This window comes from Ornithorhynchus anatinus, chromosome 2 (assembly GCF_004115215.2).
Source record: "Ornithorhynchus anatinus isolate Pmale09 chromosome 2, mOrnAna1.pri.v4, whole genome shotgun sequence".
Classification (NCBI taxonomy): Eukaryota; Metazoa; Chordata; class Mammalia; order Monotremata; family Ornithorhynchidae; genus Ornithorhynchus; species Ornithorhynchus anatinus.
Genome location: NC_041729.1, coordinates 52316003 through 52335869, shown reverse-complemented (window position 1 = coordinate 52335869; position 19867 = coordinate 52316003). Strand labels below are relative to the sequence as shown.

At 44.0% G+C, this 19867-nt stretch overlaps 2 non-coding genes across 2 annotated transcripts; both read right to left on the bottom strand.

The window, feature by feature from the left end:
• Positions 1-14334: 14334 nt before the first annotated feature.
• Positions 14335-14417, bottom strand: MIR365-1 (microRNA mir-365-1). The gene has a single exon (NR_034636.1). It is a non-coding gene; the product is annotated as a microRNA mir-365-1 (primary transcript).
• Positions 14418-19446: 5029 nt separating this feature from the next.
• Positions 19447-19541, bottom strand: MIR193 (microRNA mir-193). The gene has a single exon (NR_034635.1). It is a non-coding gene; the product is annotated as a microRNA mir-193 (primary transcript).
• Positions 19542-19867: the final 326 nt, after the last annotated feature.

The window sequence follows — 19867 nt, the reverse complement described above, 5'->3', positions numbered from 1 at the left end:
CCTGCGATCTGAGGTATGCATCCAGGACTCAGTCCTATTCACAAGGCAAAGTGAGACTCCAATTGTGGAAAACTTACCAGGAAATGAAAAATTAAAGGCTTTTCATGTGGCTCTGAAGGTTTCACATATTTTTCATCTCGAAGCGGCAACCTGACTTTTGGAAAGCACTGTAAGAAAAATGCAACTTGGTGGAAGTGGGGAGCGAATGGCAGCTTCGGTTTGGCTCCAGGACAATTTCAAACAGTGGATGCGGCTTGCTGAAAGAGCCTCTTCTCCAGGTGGCAGAACCAGGGCAGGATGGTTGGCTGGGCTTGGGGACAGATTGACAGAGTCTCTGAGAAAGTTTCGCTGATCAGACCTGGGTGGGTTTCAGTGTGTTTTTCAATTCTGGATTTGCAGCGGTTCTGGTATTTGTAAGGGGAATGACATCTCTTTATGGGGTGGGGGCTTCTGACTTCTCAAAACAAGGAGCAGCCATTTGTCCATCGCCTCACACTCCAAAATGGCAGAGGCCCTCTGGCTGGGATTCCTTTTCGGGGTCTCTAGGTAGTCATTCCTCCTCCAAGACTCCCTACTGCCAAATGGCTTCACGCCCCAACTTTCTATAGGTCCCAGCCTGGGCTATTCTCCAGATTCAACCCCATAACGCTGAACCCACCTGTCGATCTCCATTCATTAGCATCATTTCCAGCAAATGTTCATTGCGTGGTCCCGGGCGCAAAAAACTACTCTAGGTGCCTCTCGCCAGGCAGAATAGCTTATGGAAAAACCTGTTTGCAAGTAGGGAACTGGGGTCTCCTCCAGCTGTAGGATACAAGGATTTGCTAAATGCACAACCATCCCCCTGAACTGATATTTGGGGGGAAACTCCTTTTCAATATTTTGTTTGTAAGCTGCTGAGTCTCTGTCCATGAGCAGAGACTCCTGGGAAGATGTTATCAACTGTTTTCTCCCTACCCTAACTGGGTCTGGTTCTTGACAAAAGACAAATTCAGCTACAGGACTTATAAAAAATATTTGTCATCCCTGGCCTGCTCCAATAACAATAATGATGGTATTTATTAGGCACATACTATGTGCCAAACAGGATTCTAAGGACTGGGATACATACAAGCTAATCAGGTTGGACAGAGTCCCTGTCCCACATAGTGCTCACAGTCTTAATCTCAATTTTACAGATGAGGTAACTGAGACACAGAGAGGTTAAGTGACTTACCTAAAGTCATATAGCAGACAGGTGGCAGAGGCGGCATTAGAACCCAGGTCCTTCTGACTTCCAAGCACATGCTCTATCCACTAGACCATGCTGCTTCCCTAGTGAAAAGTGCTTGAACCTACCTGATAGAAGTCAGAAAAAAACAATTCCGGGCCCCCCATGTCATCCAGGAGGGCCTACGAGCAGGCTTAATGCAGATGGAGAATTGGCATTTGGCCCACTAGAGTTCAACACACCTAAGTCAACCTCATGACCTAGAATCCAGAAAGTGGCATGAGGTTTTGTAATCTCCTTTCGCAGGAGGACAGAGCTCATATTTCCCCACTCCTACAGGCCCGTCCCAGAGAATAGGCAAAGACATCCTGCAGGATAAAGAGGAGTGATTTGGGAGGGATGGAGGGAGGCTGGGGCAGCCAACATAAATGCTCTATCTTTCCCTGATCCAAATTAAGGGGAAACATGGAGGAAAGATGTTTCCATAAGCATCTCAGCAACAAGAGCTATGACACTTCTTTACCTGGGCCTTGTTCCCCATCCCCACTTTTTTATGGTAATTGTTAAGCGCTTACTATGTACCAGGAACTGTACTAAGCACTAGGGTAGATCAGGTAATCAGGTTAGATAGAGTCTCTGTCCCACATGGGGCTCACTATCTTAATCCCAGATAACTGAAGCCCGACAAATGAAGTAACTTGCCCCAGGTCATACAGCAGATAAGTGGCGGAGCTGGGATTAGATCCCAGGTCCTTCTGACTTCTAGGCCAGTGCCCTATTCACTAGCCTGCACTGCTTCTCAAACCCTCTAGACTGTAAGCTCATTATGGGAAGGGAATGTATCTGTTAATACTGTTGTACTGTACTCTCCCAAGCGCAAATAGCAGTGGTCTGCACACAAGTATCCCTCAATAAAGACGATTGACTGACAAACCCTTCCCAAACAGTGGTCATTTCAGATGGTAAGAAGCCAGAATCTCCCCTGCTCTGACTCTTCCCCATCCACCTTCCGACTGGCAGGCAGCTCCCAGGATCCATCGCCTGAGGTTCTGACCCAAACCTGCAGAGTCGGCTCCTCCTTTATACACGAGGATACAGGCCCCCAAGGAAACAGCAACTCCTCGGAAAGGGCCCCTTGCCCCCTCTCCAAATAGCCGAGTGCTATAATTTCTCCCCATCCCCCAGGGAGGTAGGATACACTGGAAGCCAACTGCACAAGTCAAACCACGGTGGGCTCGTCCTCCCCAGTGGAGGGCATTCCAACCCTCAAACCCTCTTGCTGTTTTGGGACCGTGGGGCATTATAAATAGATTTAAAGGATGCCTTTCTTCCCGAACTTCCAGGAAGGCCTGGAGATGCTTTCTAAGGTTTGTGGCCATGAGCTTCGCGGGATATTTTGGTCCCTCTCCAGCCCCAAATGGGTCCTCTCTAGGCAGCCCCTTGGAACACGCATAAAGATCCGTTGATTCCAGGCATCCCTCTGCCTGCCATCTATCTGGGGAGGCTTGGCGACAAGGCAGAATTCTTCCCTCCCTTTCCCCTGCCCCGTCCCACTGGCCTGGCCTCCCGCACAAAAACTGGCTCAAGAAGTGTCTCGGGTGAGGTGGGGGTGGGGACGGAATCTAGGGTGCGAAATGTGAGCTCTCTCCTTTGGGAGTACCTGAAACAACATAGTTGGCGCTTGGTTGAAATGTCAGTTTATTCTTAACGTGAGGGCACTGCCCTCAGGCACCTGGCCAGCTCCATTGGCAGGGCTCTGCTCTTCTTCCCTCTGGGCATGGCTTGCATCAGGAGCCTCTCACTAAAATGCTGCAGATCAAGAGCAAAGGGGTAAAGTGGCACATGCAGTCTGGCAGGGAGGCGGTCGGGGTATGTGTGAAAGGGGTTAGGGTTGAACAGGATGGTCTCTGTTAGTCTCTTTCTGTCTGGGGCCTCTCTGATTCTCAGACAGCGACAGGCAGCACCACAATTTTAAAAAAAGAAGTGTTTGCTGGACCTAATCGATTCTTTACCCACCACTCCAATCCAATCACCTGCCCTTGCTGGCTCCAAAAAAGTGTCCCAGCTACCTAAGGGGTGAATTCACACCAGGAATGTCCAGGAGACAAGTGAGGGGCAAGTTCGGGACTAGCAAGAGTGAAACTGGACATCATTTATGGGCATAGGTCTTAGACAAACCAGCAGGGAACCTTCAGTTGCTCATGCCCTACACCGGAAGGCTGCATAAGACAAACATTTCAAACTGGCAGTAGACTTCCCTTCCTGTCTGTGATGGTGGAGGTGGAGTCCTGCCTGGAAGCAGTTCTGTGAAGCACAGGGCCCGCTCCATGAGGGCAAAGGAAGGGCGGGGAGGTGATAGTTTATTTTGGATAAGCAGTGTGGTCTAGTGAAAGAGCACAGGCCTGGGACTCATCGGGGACCTGAGTTCTAATCCCAGCTCTGTCATTTGCCTGTTGCATAACGTTGGGCAAGTCACTTATCTTCCCTGTGCCTCAGTTTTCTCATATGCAAAATGGGGATAAAAGAAATAGCATGTTGAGGTGGATAGAGCAGGGGTCTGAGAGTCAGAAGGTTATGGGTTCTATTCCTGGCTCTGCCGCTTGTCTGCTTTGTGACCTTAGGCAAGTCACTTTACTTCTCTGGGCCTCAGTTACCTCACCTGTAAAATGGGGATTGAGACTGTAGGACAGGGACTGTATCCAACCTGATTTGCTTATATCCACTCCAGTGCTTAATACAGTACCTGGCACATAGTAAGTGCTTAACAAATACCATAATTATTAGTAGTAGTAGTACCCATTCTCCCTCCTACTTAGATGGTGAGTGCTATGAGGACAGAGCCTATGTCCAACCTGATTATCTCATATTGGCCCCAGTGCTTAATTCAGTGCAAGTACACAGTAAGTGCTGAACAAAAACCACAAGTGTTATTGTTCCTATAGCTAGAAGTGAGCTGGACTCGCAGACTTGCTCATCCCAATCCTCTGACCAGACCTGAGAGCTTTCTAACTAATCTAACTTTCAGGTGAAGGAGGTCTCTGAGTTTCTGTCACTGTTTTCCCAATGTGTCCCAAATTTCAGCCCTCCTCCATTTTATGCCCTCTCAAAGGCAAGGACTTAGATGACATACAATAATAATAATAACGGTATTTGTTAAGCACTTACTATATACCAAGCACTGTTCTAAGCACTGGGGTAGGTACAAGGAAATCAGGTTGTCCCACGTGGGGCTCACAGTCTTAATCTCCATTTTATAGATGAGGTAACTGAGGAACAGAGAAGTTAAGTGGCTTGCCCAAGGCCACAGAGCAGACAAATGGCAGGGCCGGGATTAGAACCCATGTCCTCCGATTCCCAAGCTTGTACTCTTGCTACTAAGCCAAGCTGCTTCCATACTAAGCCACGCTGCTTCAAAGAATCAGCATCCACCATTCATCATTCATGACATCTCGAGTGACTTGAGAAAGTGGGTGTCTTGGCTTGTACCCAGCCTAGAAAACTCTCTCTGGTGAGTCCCCACATTAAAGGCAGAAAAGTGGAACTGTTCCTATGAACCGAGGTGGACTTCCTTCTTGTGACTCTTCAAGTCACCCTGTTCAGTAAAGTCCCTCATGAGCTGTTAAAAACATTCTCTTGTACCCTAATTCCACCAGAGGTTTGTGCTCCTTTCACAAGGACTCACTCCTGAAGCTGCTGTACCTTCAATACTTCATGTTTTTGAATATAAAATGAGAAAGTCAGGTATTATGAGAATTGTCAAGTCAGCTGCATATTACAGTTGCCTTGTAATATGGAAGATGAGGAAGGATGAGTGCGGAATGGAGGTAACAAGATTGGCTTTGAATTTAGAGGGGGATTAGTGGGAAGGCTTTGCAAACTTACATCTTCTCCAATTTCTCCACCCCTTACATGCTCCAGCTACACATTGATGTAGCTGGTGATTTACACTTAATGGAGGCTTATTTTCTCCCAAGGCTTTTGCTAAGCTTTATACCCAGTCAACATAAATCTGTAGTTATGAGGGCTATAGAAGAAGAGGCTTAATACAAGATTCTTTTGGCTCCCTTCCCCCTTGCAAGGGAGGTGAGTTTTCTCCAAGAAATGAGTTTTGCTGTAACTCGGATTTATATTGATGGGTTTCCTAGTGAACACTGTTTCATCAGACCCACGCCTTGTTTGTAGGAAAATAATAATCATAATAGTTAATGATAATATCAGTGGCATTTATTAAGCCCTGTATAAGCACTGGATAGATACAAGATAATCAGATCAGATACAATCTCAAAAAGAAGCGTGAATAGGCTTCTTATCCCTATTTTACAGATGAAACAACTGAGGCACAGAGAAGTGACTTGCCCAAGGTCACACAGGAGGCAAGTGGTGATGCTGGAACTAGAACCCAGGTCTCCTGACTCCCTATTCCAGGCTCTTTCCACTAAGCTGGGAAACATTTTAACAAGTAGAATTATAATATTGGTATTTATTAAGTAAGCACTTACTATGTGCTAAGTGCTTGGGTAGATTTAGGATAATCAGAACATGGAACTTCTCAGCTAGCCCCCAGAACCCCAGAATGAGGCCTGGCTGAATTGAAGCACAGGCTGTCAGACTACAATTTCCAACAGAATTCCAGGAAATGTGGCATAAAGAAGGGACAGGAAGGGAGAGAAAGAAACTGGCAAAAAAGGGCAAAATATACTCATCCACAGCCGAGAACCGTGCATTGAGAGTTAACTGGACTTGCTCTCATTCCTGACTTTATTACGCACCATCTTGCCAAATACCAAGTCAAATCTAGGCACATTTTGGGTGCAGAATGCCTGTGTATGACCACCAAGAATGTGAATGCGGAGGGGAAAGAGGGTGGAGAAGGAGGGTGTATATATAGAATCTTGGATGAGAAAACATAAAACGAAGAGACACAGTATATGCTGTGGAAGAGAACAACCTGTTCCTGTCTTGTTGAAAGCTGACGTCTTGATATCACTAGAAATCCAGCAGCTAGAGCTGTGCTGCAGTCCAGATTGAAGGACAGCCCCAGACAACCATCGTAGAAACCAAGGGTACATCCTTGGGGCTCAAAGGAACTCCTTCAATCCCCCCTCCCCTCCACCTCCGCTCTTGTAAGGATCAAAGCTCACTCACTGGCCAATATATCCGTCTTTAATCCTAACTGCTGGAAAGGAGGTCTGCCTGGGACTTGTCAGCCCTTTACACACGTGGCATGCGGAGTTTAAGCAGTGACAGCAACACATTTGACCTGCTAGTTTCAAAGCCAATGACAATAGCGTGAGTTCCTGGGAGGAGAGAGTACATATGGTTGGAATCCTAGAGATCTGCACTCTTTCCTTTTTTGTGTTTCATCCTCATTTGTCTAGGAAGCAGAGAGCCCTGTGGAATGATGGGCTACTCATGTGTGTGTGTGTGTGTGTGTGTGTGTGTGTTTACTCCTAATGCGAAAGACTTGCTGTCAATGAAACCCATTAGAAATAACTAGTTCAAAACCATCTGTGAGTAGAACAGCACAGTACTGTTGTCAGGGAATTAAGCTTCAGCTGTCGTCGTTCTCCCACACCCGTCTCCCCAGTGGTATGAGTAAGTAACAGAATACTAAAAATTGTTACAAAGACAACTGAGGTTTCCACTGGAAAGTTAAACGGCAAACCACATTAGTGTTGAAATACAAGGTAGTTTGTTTACACACATTCCTTAGTTCTTCTCAGCAGCTGAATCCTGGCCAAGCTCTTTTGTAGCAGGGGCTGGGTTGGGTGGCACAGACTCTAATTAGGTTGCCTTGGAACCTCTGACTTAGATTCCGTTTTCTGTATCACCCAAATCAGGCACCAACTCCCCAAGGGGTGAATTACCAGCTCTGGAGCATGTGTTCAGGTTTTCACTTTTTAAAAGGTATTGGGGGAAAAAAAAACAACAGAAAAGCTTACTGACTCTGAAGTGGAGAACTGCCAGGAGGAAATTGGTGCCTGAGTTAAGAACACATGCTGTCACTTACGGGTGTCCATTTCACCCTCAAAGAGGCCGCTCCAGGTTTAACATCAGAAGTATAAACGATGACCGAAATGATGGGCTAGGGTCTATGATCACTGGACTTGGAGGGACAGCTGGTCAGGGAGCAGGGCCAGCTTCGGACAGTCAGCAGAGAGGTCACCGTGTTAGGGGATGCAATGAGGGTTGAAAATTGTAAAGATGCCAGCCTCCCACCGCCTCAACTCCTGCTGCCATGTCTACCGGCTTGAAAGCCGTACTGGTGCGAAGAGGGGCCTGAGCAGGGAGCCCTGAGGCTCTGGACCTGGGTGAGGGAATGGTCAGGGATTCTCTCTGGAGAAACTCTAGGTTTCCCTAGCACCCGGGTGACACAAGCAGTGCCTTGAGCGGTAGTGGTGCCCAAGGTGAAGGCCAAAAGTCTTGACTAGATCCTAGGAGGCACCTCTATCAAACAGATGGGGCTCTGGGCTGGCAGTTGAGAAGTCTGGGTCCTTGCCTCATCACTCCCATTTAACCACTGCCTGACCTTCAGTAAGCCCCTTTGCCTGCATGTGTCATGATTTCCCTCCCAATCTGTAAAATGGGGGCAATAATCTGTGTCCCTCCCTGCCTCACGGGGACCTGGAAAGGTCAAATGATAAAATCGATGTGAAAGTGGTTTGAACTCTTCGGAGAAAAGGTACTTTTGAAATCCAAAGTGGCATTACTCCTATTTTACTGGAAGCTTGGTAGGGATGAGTCAATATCAGTCCACGCACTCAAAGCCCACTTGTTCTTAGTTCACATGGAGGCAACCAATTTGGTCTGAGCCTTCTCCAGACCCTGAGACGTTTTAAACTGCATTTTCTAAGCTGCAGAATCCAGACCTAAAGAGGCAAGTTACTGATGGGCAACCAGCTACTACAAGGAGTTTTTGTTTCCCCTTGTAACACCCAGCATGGTCACTACCAAAGTGTGATTTATTCAGCTATAAAATAACTCAACAGTCCTTACAGGGCCATGGTCTCAAAGCAATCTCTAACATCCAACACATTCCGAACTAACCGTAAGCAGCCTCACTTTAGAACTGGTCAATTAGATCCTATGTGACCTGGAGAATTCCTGTTTCCCTCAGTCCTAACTCGGCATGATGTGTGAAGAAAGATTTTCCAGCAAGAGATTCGGGAGATGATCTGGAGTCCTCAGATAAGCTGGTCTTGAAAGAGAGAGAGGGAAAAAGTGTAAGAATGATAAAGACAGAAATGGGTTTTGCCGTGTTACACAAAGCCCTTTACATTTCATAATGTCTCTCAGAAAATTACAAAACATGGGCAAACAGCAATGAAGAGATTCCTCTTTGCAACAGAGATTTCATTGGAGCATCTAAATTATACTCTGCCAATTGGCATCCACATTTTAAAAACTGGAATTTTATAGCTTAGCAACAAGACTAGAAGAACTCTGGAATTAATTTAAGAAAAAAAAAAACCTGAAAGGGAATTGGCAGCAAAGTAATCAGGCTGCAAGGCTTTATTATTATCTTTACAGCCAAGGCAGGTAATAAACATTCTCAGCATTAATTACAAGGAGAAAAGGGATGGGGTGCAGGGGGACACATCTCAGCTTAAGAGCGGCCACTATCTTCTCTCACTTCCTAAAGAATATTCCAGGTTAGGGATATTAGTAAAGATCAAGATAAATGGAACTCACAAATGTATCTGCTTAGAAGACCCCCACATGCACATGGATACACACACACACACACACACACACACAGAGCTTTGCTTCCCTCCAAGAACCCAGAAAACCACCCTCTTAAAAACCTTCTCTTGTACAATTTAATGTCACATGACATAATTGATAAGGTGGTTCTCTGAAACATGAGTCGGAGGCCATTGCTATTAGTGTAAATGCTGATGCATTTTTAGGTTCTGATGCCATTTAAGCAGTGTTCACAATCGCATCTGGCTGATTAATGCAGTACAGTACAGCAGCAATTGAACGTAAACACATAAATATTTTTAAAGGGCAGCCTTAAAAGCATGTGGAGTACCCACCCTCTCTGTCACAAGTCCTCATTTACTTGAAAGCATCACTTGAAGCAGTGGCTGTATTGTTAGTCAAAATTAACCCGGCCAGGAAGGAGATGCCTGTCAAGGTTACAAGTCCCATTTCCCGTCACTGTTAGGTTTCTCTGCCCCTTCTCTTCCCATGTGGCTCTAAAAGAGACTGGCTTCCCACCTTGAAAACCAATAGTAACCACATTCTTGTGAATAAACCAGAATACTATTTAGCCAAAGTGATTCAGGAACTTCTTTCTGAAGAGCTGACACAAGACAAGCTTGCCACACCACTAGAGTTTTTCCTGGCCTAGCAAATGGGATTCTGATCAGGTTTCCAGAGGCTTAAAGATGGCAGGCGGAGAGGTGGAGTTCATGAATGGCTGGCGAAACAAGAAGGCTGGGGTGCGAGCTTGGTCAAGGCTAGCGTTCCTAATAGCGTAGAAAAGGTTCCACCCAGTACTTCTGTAGTGTGGAGCCCACCTTTCTGACCTACCTAAAGTGGGGGCCAGTTGAAGGTTATCAGAAGGCAGCAGCTGCTGGAGAAGCATATCAAGCCACTGGCAAATTGCCCCCCTCCAACACCCTGCAAGCCTGAAGTGCGACTTTTGGCCTATGCAAGCTCTCTACTTTTGGCTGGCAAGCCACAGACAGAGAAAAACTGCTGGTCAAAGAAGGAGAAGGGGTTAGGTCAACCTATCAAAGTGTCCAGGCAGCCCTTCCATGAACTAGTGGCCTAGGAGACACAAAGCTAACACTGATATCTGTCCCCGGACTCCACAATCTACCTTTCTAGTGCCCGAAAGAACCCCCATTTCTTCTTTAAAAAGGAAACCTTCACTGATGGGCATTCCTGGCACCCAAGTGGAGAGCCAGCATTTTGAGGTTTAACTCAAGAATAGCTCTGCCACTTGGTTCAGGTTGATATTCGACGGGCCCTCTTCCCCTTGAACAGACTGGGGCAATCCAAGAGAAGAGAGCTTAGTTTGGAACGGACCATATTGAGTCTCCTGCTTGCCACAACCCAAACTTCTCACTCTATCCCTAGAGAAGAAAGGGACGAGGAAGCCTGCCACTGTTTTTAAAACCCCAATCTACAAATTGAGTACAGAAAAATCATTAAAGTTACATGGAGGAAAAAATTCTGAGCTGCCACTGAAGTGGCACTCTGAGAATATTACTTGAGGAAGTTCAATTACTGGATATGGTCATCAGTTATAAGTGTATTTCATTACAGATCCAGCCTCTGAACAATGAATTAAGCAATCACTCAGAATAACAGGCTCATTTAATCCCAGTCCATGAAACAATTTAAAGTTGTTTAGTTGTTCGTTAGCATGACCCTTTCAATCTGATCTCTTCAAGCTCAATTTCCATGAAATCCATCATTTTTGCTAAAAAAATGTAATTTACTGACTGACAGATGTTTGAATGAAAATTTAATTTCTTCTCCCTAAAGAATCTGTTATTATTGACCTGTTTTTTGCATATTCTACTTTTCATCTTCTTATTTATTCATGGATTTATCAGCATGAATACAGACACAGATACCAGCAACAGAGTTATGTGCTTTCATAATTAATGGCAGAGTAGTGTTGCAGTCACATTTTCAACCTACACTTTCTGTGGTTTGCAGCATAACTACAAAACTTCTTAATCGAGAAATGCAATGTTGAATTGACTTGAGAACAAATTTGGTTTAATAAATTTAAAAATATGTTTTAGTCATATTTAAGTTCTGCCAGTGCTAAATAAATATATAATTTCTTAGATTATTTTCTTTAGATATGCTTCTGGTCATCCCTCCAAATCTGTTTCTAATGGGACTCTAAAGAAGTGAAACTTTGTAGTTTAACAATTCACAATGTCTTCAGGTTTTTCTCCTTAATTTTTTTCTCTAGCCAGTTATATATAAAAAAACACAGTTGCCTTTTCTCCATTTATTTTGGGGCAACAAACTCAAACTCTAAATTGTGGATGGCAACATTGTTTCTGAAAACTACATGATTCAGGGAAAGAACGAAAAGAACGCTTTACTTTTCTAGTTATTTAGATAATTAACATGCTTTTCTTAGCTTCTCATATTTTTATCGGAAGATTTCATTAAAAATAGACAGTTTGACAGCTAGGGACAGAACTCAAATGTAGAAAATAAATGAAATTCCAGTTGTTACTCTCATCTTTTATTTCCCATTAGGGCAAAGTTATAAAAGTGGAACTATCTATCTTAAATAACTCCCTCACTAGTCTCCCAATGAAATACAGGGAATTGCACTGCATCTGTGTTTTATATGTATCTGCATGTGCATAAAATATGGAGGCATTTATATGTAAAAACCAGCCTGCCTTCTTTTCTACCCTTACCTACCAAATTCTACCTCCTCGGAATAAAGTACAGGCGACATTCTTCACCGCAGGCTTAATATGAAGAGTTCCTGGGGGGATAGGTAAGAAAGGATCTCCTAAATAAATACTTCTCTGAAACCAAGTCCAGCGTTCTTTTTAATGCCCATCCCAAGTGGATAGTAATTTGGTCCAACTAAACCTGATTTTGAAAGGTCCTAAATATTTCAAGTGTGGGATTCAAACACATCCTGTCTGAGGCTGAACTTCTGGCAACTCTGGTCCTAGGAAAATTTGGAGATCCTTTAAGGCCAAGTCCAGATGTGAGGTTTTCCTTTTGGTTCTTTAAATCGAGGCCACGGGGGAAGAAGGGAGAGGGACTACTGCCTTGGACTATGCTGCCTCATTCGATAGTTATCAAAATAGTCTTGGTTTTGGACCCAGCATGGGGTGGAAAACCGAGGAATATTCTAAACCCCATTTTCTTTTCCTGCCTTCTGAGGCAGCCTGGGGCCATCTGAAGATCCTCCCACTCTGCAACCCCCATTTTAATTTGAGAACCTAGTATTTAACCTACTTCATGAGGGAGGAAGGGTTGTGAAGTGCTTTGAAGGTGAAAAGCGCTAAGTATCATTACTACTTTAAGGTTTTTGGAAAAGCTCTTTAGTGTGCCATGACGTGTGTATAATTTTGGACCGAAGGAGGCTTTCATAAATCTAAGCCCACACTCCTTTACAGTGGCCAAACTCTTAACAGGAGTCCGTTGGTACTTGCCCTGTTCCCAAACTTCCACCCTACCTTCCCTAACTTACTAACTTGCTTTGCATTTTCAGCCCCATGTAAGAGCTTCCAATGAGTCAGCAAGCTCTTGATTTGCTTACTCAATTTTTTTGGTCATATTTCACATTTTAAGGAAGTTAACTTTTAAAATTAAACACCTCCCCCCCCGCACGCCCCTCCCCTCCCCACCCCCCAGAATCCTGGAGACATATTTTAAGCATGAAACAGCTGTCAAGGAAAATCAGTCAGGCAGGCTAACGAATAGCATGATCGTTCTTAAAGTACTCTATCCACTCCAAAAAAAACCCCAAAAAACAAACCCACAAAAACCTGCCACCCACAAAACTCCACTAGATGAGGGAATTTTGTCACTGGGAAAGAGTCCCTCTCCCTGCCTATCCCACAGTGGGCTGACCAAAGTGAAAACTCCAGGCCTAAAATCACAGTTGGGAGACCCTACCCTATGTCTTTTTAACTGACAGGCTCCCCTCAGCTGCTAAAGATATTTCCCAGCCCCGGCTTTATGCTGTTTCAGGTGTGAAAGGGGTCATTGCCCACTCGAGGCCTTTTGGTTTTCAGGAAAGGGAAGGGGTGAAAGGCCGGGTGTCTGGATTGGCAGAGTTTCCTCGGAACTCACACGGCTGCACTGCTCCTCCAGCTGAGTTCTGCTTCAACTTTCCCTCAGTGCCCTGCATGACGCAGCAGAAAGTGAAACCAGTGAGCGGCAGCCAGATGCCTTGACTGCCTGGGAGCACATGGTGTTTCACAGCAAAACCACGAATCTCAGTGGATTTGTGAGGTTTCCTGTGGAGCCGGAAGTGGGGCCTGGTGACAAGACTGGCTGTCACAAAAGTTTCATAACCCAACCACAGAGATCTGCTCCCTTTCCCCACTCCACCCCCGATTTCCCGGGGGGCGGCAAAAACAATTTGGTTCAACAAAAGGCCAAACCAAACTCCACTAGTTTGAAGTCACCATTCAAGCCCTGAACAAGTAGAGTGTGGTGAAGTCGGAGCTTTTGCTTTTGCAACATCTCCTTCAAGCTCAAACTTGGACACATACAGGGGGAATAGAGCCACAACTCCTTTGCTTGAATTCTCAAGGTACTTGTTTTGCAGGGAGTGTTCACACATCTGGGTGGTGTTCGTGCGACGGTATGAGCAGGGCTATAGCCAGAGTGAGATAAAGAGGGCACTTTGTCATGGGCCCATGACCATAAGACCATAAGCCAGCCGCCAGGAGGACAGAATCTATATGGAGAACGGATGCACTTCCCACCTGCAAAAGTGAAGCAGTGGGAAGTAAGTTCCTTGAGGGGAAGGATCAGGTCTATCAACTCTCTTGTAAAGTACATTCCCAAGTGCTTAGGACCGTGTTCTGCGCACCATAAGGGCTCAATAAATACCACTGATTGAAGACCTGGCAAGGATATTTGTCAGAGGACTCTGGACACGTGAACAAGCCCATCCATAAGAAAGCCACTTCATTCATACTTGTTCTTCTACTAATGACCGTCTGTACCGCCAACCGTTAGTTATCTTTCTATACCTAGCTTTTCCTCCTGTCTTGAGGCAGACCTACTAAGGTGATAACAATTCTAGAGGCCTGTGTGGAGGAAGCTCAGTAGGGAAAGTGAAATCTACCCCGCCAAACAGGTAACGCCTGTTTGGTGTTATTTTAAAAGCCAACTCTGATAGTAACAGTTATTTTTCTGTTTCCCAGGAAGACCTTTCACCGTGACACATTTTTCAGCTCCCCCTGTTTCAGAACTCTGTCAACAGGTGCACGTGCATTTTGCCATTTTCTGGTTAGAATCCACTGTGAGGGTGGCGGGAGAAAGAATGAAAGAACCATTTAAACTCTGTCACTTGAAAACATTCCTTTTTTTCTTCAACGATGTTACTTATAGCTATGTCTTCCAAGCAGCTTGCCCCAGGCCCAGAAACCCTGAAGAACACTGCAAGAGCAATAAGGATTTTTAGGGGCATTATGATAGTGCAATGGAAACACATCTGCCCCCAAAAGTCCCTCATTTTCCCTGCGGTAATGAGCCAGGCAGGAAGTGGTGAGTGTTGGAACTTCTAGAGCAAAAACTAAAAAGGAAAAATTTGCAAGGTTAAAACAAACATTTTAAACAACAGTTCAGGCTTTCATCATTTCTGGTTGGTGTTTTTTGCCACTAAAATGAGCTGTGTGGCTTCCTAATTTGCCAAACCGGTCTTAATTTGAATGCTTGGACACATTCAGCAGCTTTCTCTAGTGTCCAAAGTGGCTTTGAAAGTCGGATAACCACTACCCGGAGCATATCAATTAAATCAAATCTGTAGTGAAAAAAGTCAGACGAACCAAGTGAGTCTTGGTTACTTCACCCAGAAGATTCAGAATAGAAATGAAAAGCTCTCATTAAGAGTTAACCATCTAGGTTAGCAGCTGATCCATAAATAGTTCCTCTTGTGGAATGCAGAAAAGTAAATACACAAGGAGATGTGAATGAAAATGTCCCAAATGTATGTATCACTATTCATCCCCAAACACTTTACAAACCCGCTGTTGTTGGGAACAGGAGTGTGGTTGGGAGCCTGGTGAAATGGGGAGGAGGACGGTTAGGGTGGTGGGGAAGAGGGGACAGGGGAAGGACTGTGAAAAATCTGTAAAATTAGTTGGGTTTTTTTTCATCCCTCACCCAACAGCTGCTGACTTGCAGGGTGAATGTGGGCAAATCATTTAATTTTTCCCATACCTTGGTTCCCCAAAATCGCAAAAACAAGGAGGTAGATCCTCCCCAGATGGGCAAGCTTCCCCCTGGGAGGGAGGGACCTGGGCAGCACTCTATTATTCTCCAACAAAATCATGAATCTGAATTTTGAATCAAGGCTTTTTGAAGAGGGGCCCGTGTTAGTATCTGTCAAAACTGAATCTCTGTTCTCGCTCAAAAAAAACCCAAAACCCTATCTCTTTTTCAAGTTCCATGAAGATATCAAAAGGATTTAACTGTAGAGCCACTAGAGCAGCCTACACTTAGTACCTGAGACCAAATTAAGTGTAATAGATGGCATCCAGCTTGTGCTTCTTAATCCCATTTTAAAACACAGTTATGTCACCCTGTTGCACATTTTAGGCTGCACAAGGCTTTTCAAGGGGTGAAGAAGGTACAATGGTTTTCAATGGGAGGAGTACAGGGAGAGGAGAGGGGGAGACGGGCGAGAGTGATGAAGAGGGCACGGTAGCAAAGAAAGAACCCCTGATATCTGCTGACTTTACATCTAATCAGAAACCGTTCAAACTGCCACAGGAAACACAAACATATTGACTCAAAAGCAAACAAGCACTGCTGCTTTCTGTCGCTGTGCCTGTCTCAAACCCAGCCGCCCAACCTTGAACCTGTCTGCTGGCCAAAAAATGCCTCTCTCCTCAGCTTCACTCTATTTTGAGGCCGATGCATTTCATTTTGATCTGACATAAAACAGCAGAAAGGTGTCGCTCCCTCCCCACCCCACCCATTTTTAAAATCTAAAGTCTGAAATATTGCGGGACTGGCTACTGCTCCCTACCGAACACCCAGGAATGGGCTAGATTCCATTCAAGGGTTTCAGGCTTTCTGAGGCTCCGAGATGACTGAATGTACAGTAGCTTAAATTTATAAACACTATGTTGCTCTGGCAAACTGCCAACTCTTCCTCCACCGCCCCCCTCTCCCCCTAAATTTAATTACTGCAACAGTGTTTCTGGAAAGCCAAAAAAGGCTCCCCGCTCTGCTCTGTGCAGCATACACGTGCACGGCTAAGTTAGCTGTTCAAAAAGACATGGAGGAAAAACACAGAACTGATATCAAATCTTTTTGCACTTCTTTCGATCTCTCAGAGGGCAGATTTACTCCATATTCCAAGCAGGGATAACATGCTTTTTGATATTTCTGGATCCTATCCTGGAAGAGTGTGTGATTCTACCCTTTGGGAAGCCTGCACGGTTACCAAGGTGGTGACACCTTCACGAGCCTCGATGTTCTCATCGGCTACCCTTACAGGGCCCCCATCCGTTCCCCACAGTCTCTCTGAGGGGGCCACCAGTCAAGGCCTTCAATGGTAGGAAATGGGATTGGTGGGATTTTGGAAAGGAAAAAAAAAAATCCTCTGGGTAATTCAGAAGATCACTTTCACCTGCTCTGCCTCCCTGAATTCCCCTAAATTGAAAATACGACTTGAGTAAGGCCACGAGCCCATCTTTGCTTTCGGATCTGAATCGTCAGAAACAGGAATTCTCTGTTCACAGTGGTCAAAAAACTAAATCCACATAGGTTTCTGACAGGGCTTCTAGTTTTCTAAATAACTTGATTGAGAGAAGTGTATGCTAAAGCATACCGGGAGAAAGTTGTCATCAACTGCTTTGTCCCCTAGATGGGTCAAAAGATGCGGAAAGTGCAAATTTCCCCGCACCCTCCAATGTTCAACTTGCTCATCTCTCCAATGCTACTTCGTATAGGTTCTTTCTAACCACATCTGGCACTGACACCACACAGGTTTTAAGTTCTTAAGACGTATTTGCATATTAGCTCATAGCTATTGTGAAGCCACCCGCAGTTCCATAATGCAATTGTTTCTAGTTTGTTTATGAGGAGTGATGTGTTCCATAAGGACAGGAAAAAAATAATTCATGAAGAAACACTTTGTTCAGTATGCCATAAAAATTTCTACATATGTCCGATACATACCCAGGGATCAGATGCCAGCTCCCGGGAAAACTTCTGCATGTATATGCCGTTGTTGAAAAAGAAAGGATCAGAAGAGCAGAGGGAATATGATATGTATGTTAGCCCTTTCATTTTAAACATGGTTTCTTCAGTGTTGAGAGCTGGCACTGAAAAGTTTGCTTAGAGGGAGAGTAGGAACTTGGCAGGAAAATATAGAAAAAAAAAACCCAACTCATTCTGAATTATGGCTGGTGGGGGGCCATGGATTGGGATGGTATTTTTTCTAGTTTAAGACCCTGAACCAAACAATTTGGGCTTTAAACACCTCGCTTTTAAAAAAAAGTTTTGGTTTACTCCTGACACATGAAGTTTTGGAGGCAAACAAGGTTTGATAACACTTTCTTCTCTTCCCTTGCTTGAAATGCATCAAGAAAGTGAAATGTAAAGGAGGCAGCACATACAGAAGGACAGAGAAGCAACAACCCTTCCTCACCCCCCACATTCACCTCCCTTCTTAACCTTCTCTCTCCCCACTGAGTTTCCCAAATCTCACTGGTTTGAGTCACTACAAGCAACTGACTTTTTAAGATTCTGTATGTAGTTCTTTTGCATCGTGGGGCAGGCTTCAATCTGAAACCATCATTCCTAAATACAGTACTTTAAACAGAGAAGTACTGCAAGCCTGTTAATGTCTACTCATTTGTAAAACAATCCTTTTTTGGGAGGGGATTTTTTTTTGGGGGGGGTTAGAAAGTTATATATGGCTGGGTCTTACTGGAGAAGAACTAAATTAAAAGCAGTGATATTTGAATGGTTCTAAAACAGAAATTGCTTTGGGAAAAATAGAAACAGCTTAATTAAATGTTATGAATAGAAGCAAGGAGGGAAAATCCAAAATTCATTAAACACGCTGAAGGTTTAGGTTTCCTAAGTTATTTTGGAAAAGCAGAGGAGTGTACTATAGTACAGAACATGAAAAGAAACTGCAGTGCTTTGGTGCTAAATTAATGCTGATTTCACAGAGAAGAACCATTTTTTTAAATACTTTTCTATAATGTCTACTGAAAGAATCTTTGATTTAGAAAGTTTGCTAAGATATATTTATAATTACAAGCTGTTTCAGCATAATGTATAAGCAATTAATGTCTTGCAGATGCTATCGTTAAACAAAAAAAAAAATCACTAAAGGCAGTAAATTCACACTCGATTCCCTGATCTCAACAAGTTTGGTGATATTTTTTCCCCTGTTTCTTCTCTGAGTTGTATGAAGGACTGCATTTTAGCAGTAATTTACGGTAGCTCAGTCTGTGGTAGGATTAAACAAACTACTCTGTTCTGCAAGGTATATCTGCATTTAGCCAAGCAAATATTAATTTGGTAAACAGGTAATCCAAGAAATGATACACATTTTCTATTCTCAACAGTTCAAATATGACTCAGGATAAAATCTCTTTTATTTAAAATAGCTCCACATTGAATTACATATCATTTAATATTCTGCTATTTCATCATGCTTTGGGTAAAGAGTCATAGTGCTGGAAACTGACTGAGAGAAAGAATTCGAGAAGTCAAAAATTCAGCCTTTGCCAAAGGCCTAACTGTACTAACATATCCTGCATATTCATGTTGCTGTGCCTCTCTCAGAACCAATCTTCTATCACGTACTTCACGTTTAAAGTTCTGTGCTGCCTGACTCCCAAGTGTGAAAGTTGCTTAAAATCTCAATTTGTCAATATTGTGCACTATTGCCTACTAGATGAAGAAATGGAAGTAATATTTTTTGGGAGCAGAGACAATGCAGACCAGTGCCAACGCCTTGAAGAGAAATTTCCCAACTGAATAGAGTGTACAGGCTTTCTTGCTAAATGATTTATCAACAGGCTGGTAGCAATGTATTGCTAAGAAATATTTAAAAATACCTAAAGAAAAAGACAGACTAAAGGTCACTTCTTGTTGCTCAAAGGAAAAAAGAAATGTCCTCTATAACTATGTATGACTTTTTTTCCTAATGTTTTAAAAACTCACCCCTTTATGCACTGATGTTGTCAACTACGGTGCTGTCAGGTTTTTATGAGGATACTAAAGTACAAATTATACTTTTTTCTTCCCCTAAGGAGTCCCTTTTCAGTTGGATAAAGAGAAAGCTTTTTTCCAAATCACTATCAGCTGTTAACAACAACAACAACAACAACAAAACAACAACAAAATCCACTCTTTTTTTTCCTTTCGTTTTTCAGTGATTAAGAGAGTCCCCTTACTCTCCTGGCCGACAGACTTGAAAATACTATTTATTCAGGGAAGGTGTATAGTATTAATGAACCAAGCTGTGTAGTATTAGGTTACTGCACCCTATAAGAGTCATCGAGGTGCTAGCTTCTTTTGCTGATCAAAGTGACCACCAAAAGCGGGACTTTGTGGGCCAGTTGGATAAAACACAAACTCATCTCGCCCTCAAAACCCCGACTCTGGAATCACAACCTTCAGAGTGTCCTTTCTAAGCAGGCACATCTTGCATAAAAATTTCAGAGTGAAGGTCGGTTTTACAGTGATTCTTATAAGCAGCAGTACCGGTTGTAATTGTAGTAGTAATAAGAAGTTAATCAATCTTTGGCGTGCTCAGTCGGGAGAGCACAAATTGGGCCACGATCACATGGGGCTCTTTTCACACGGGTGGAGAAGGGCATTGTTTTGGGATATGTTACTTTTCATCCACATCTCATGACTCTGTTCCCTGCACAGAGCGGCCAACATTTCCCTCGACAACATCACTCTATCCCAACAGGCGCTTGCAGGGGGAAAAAAATC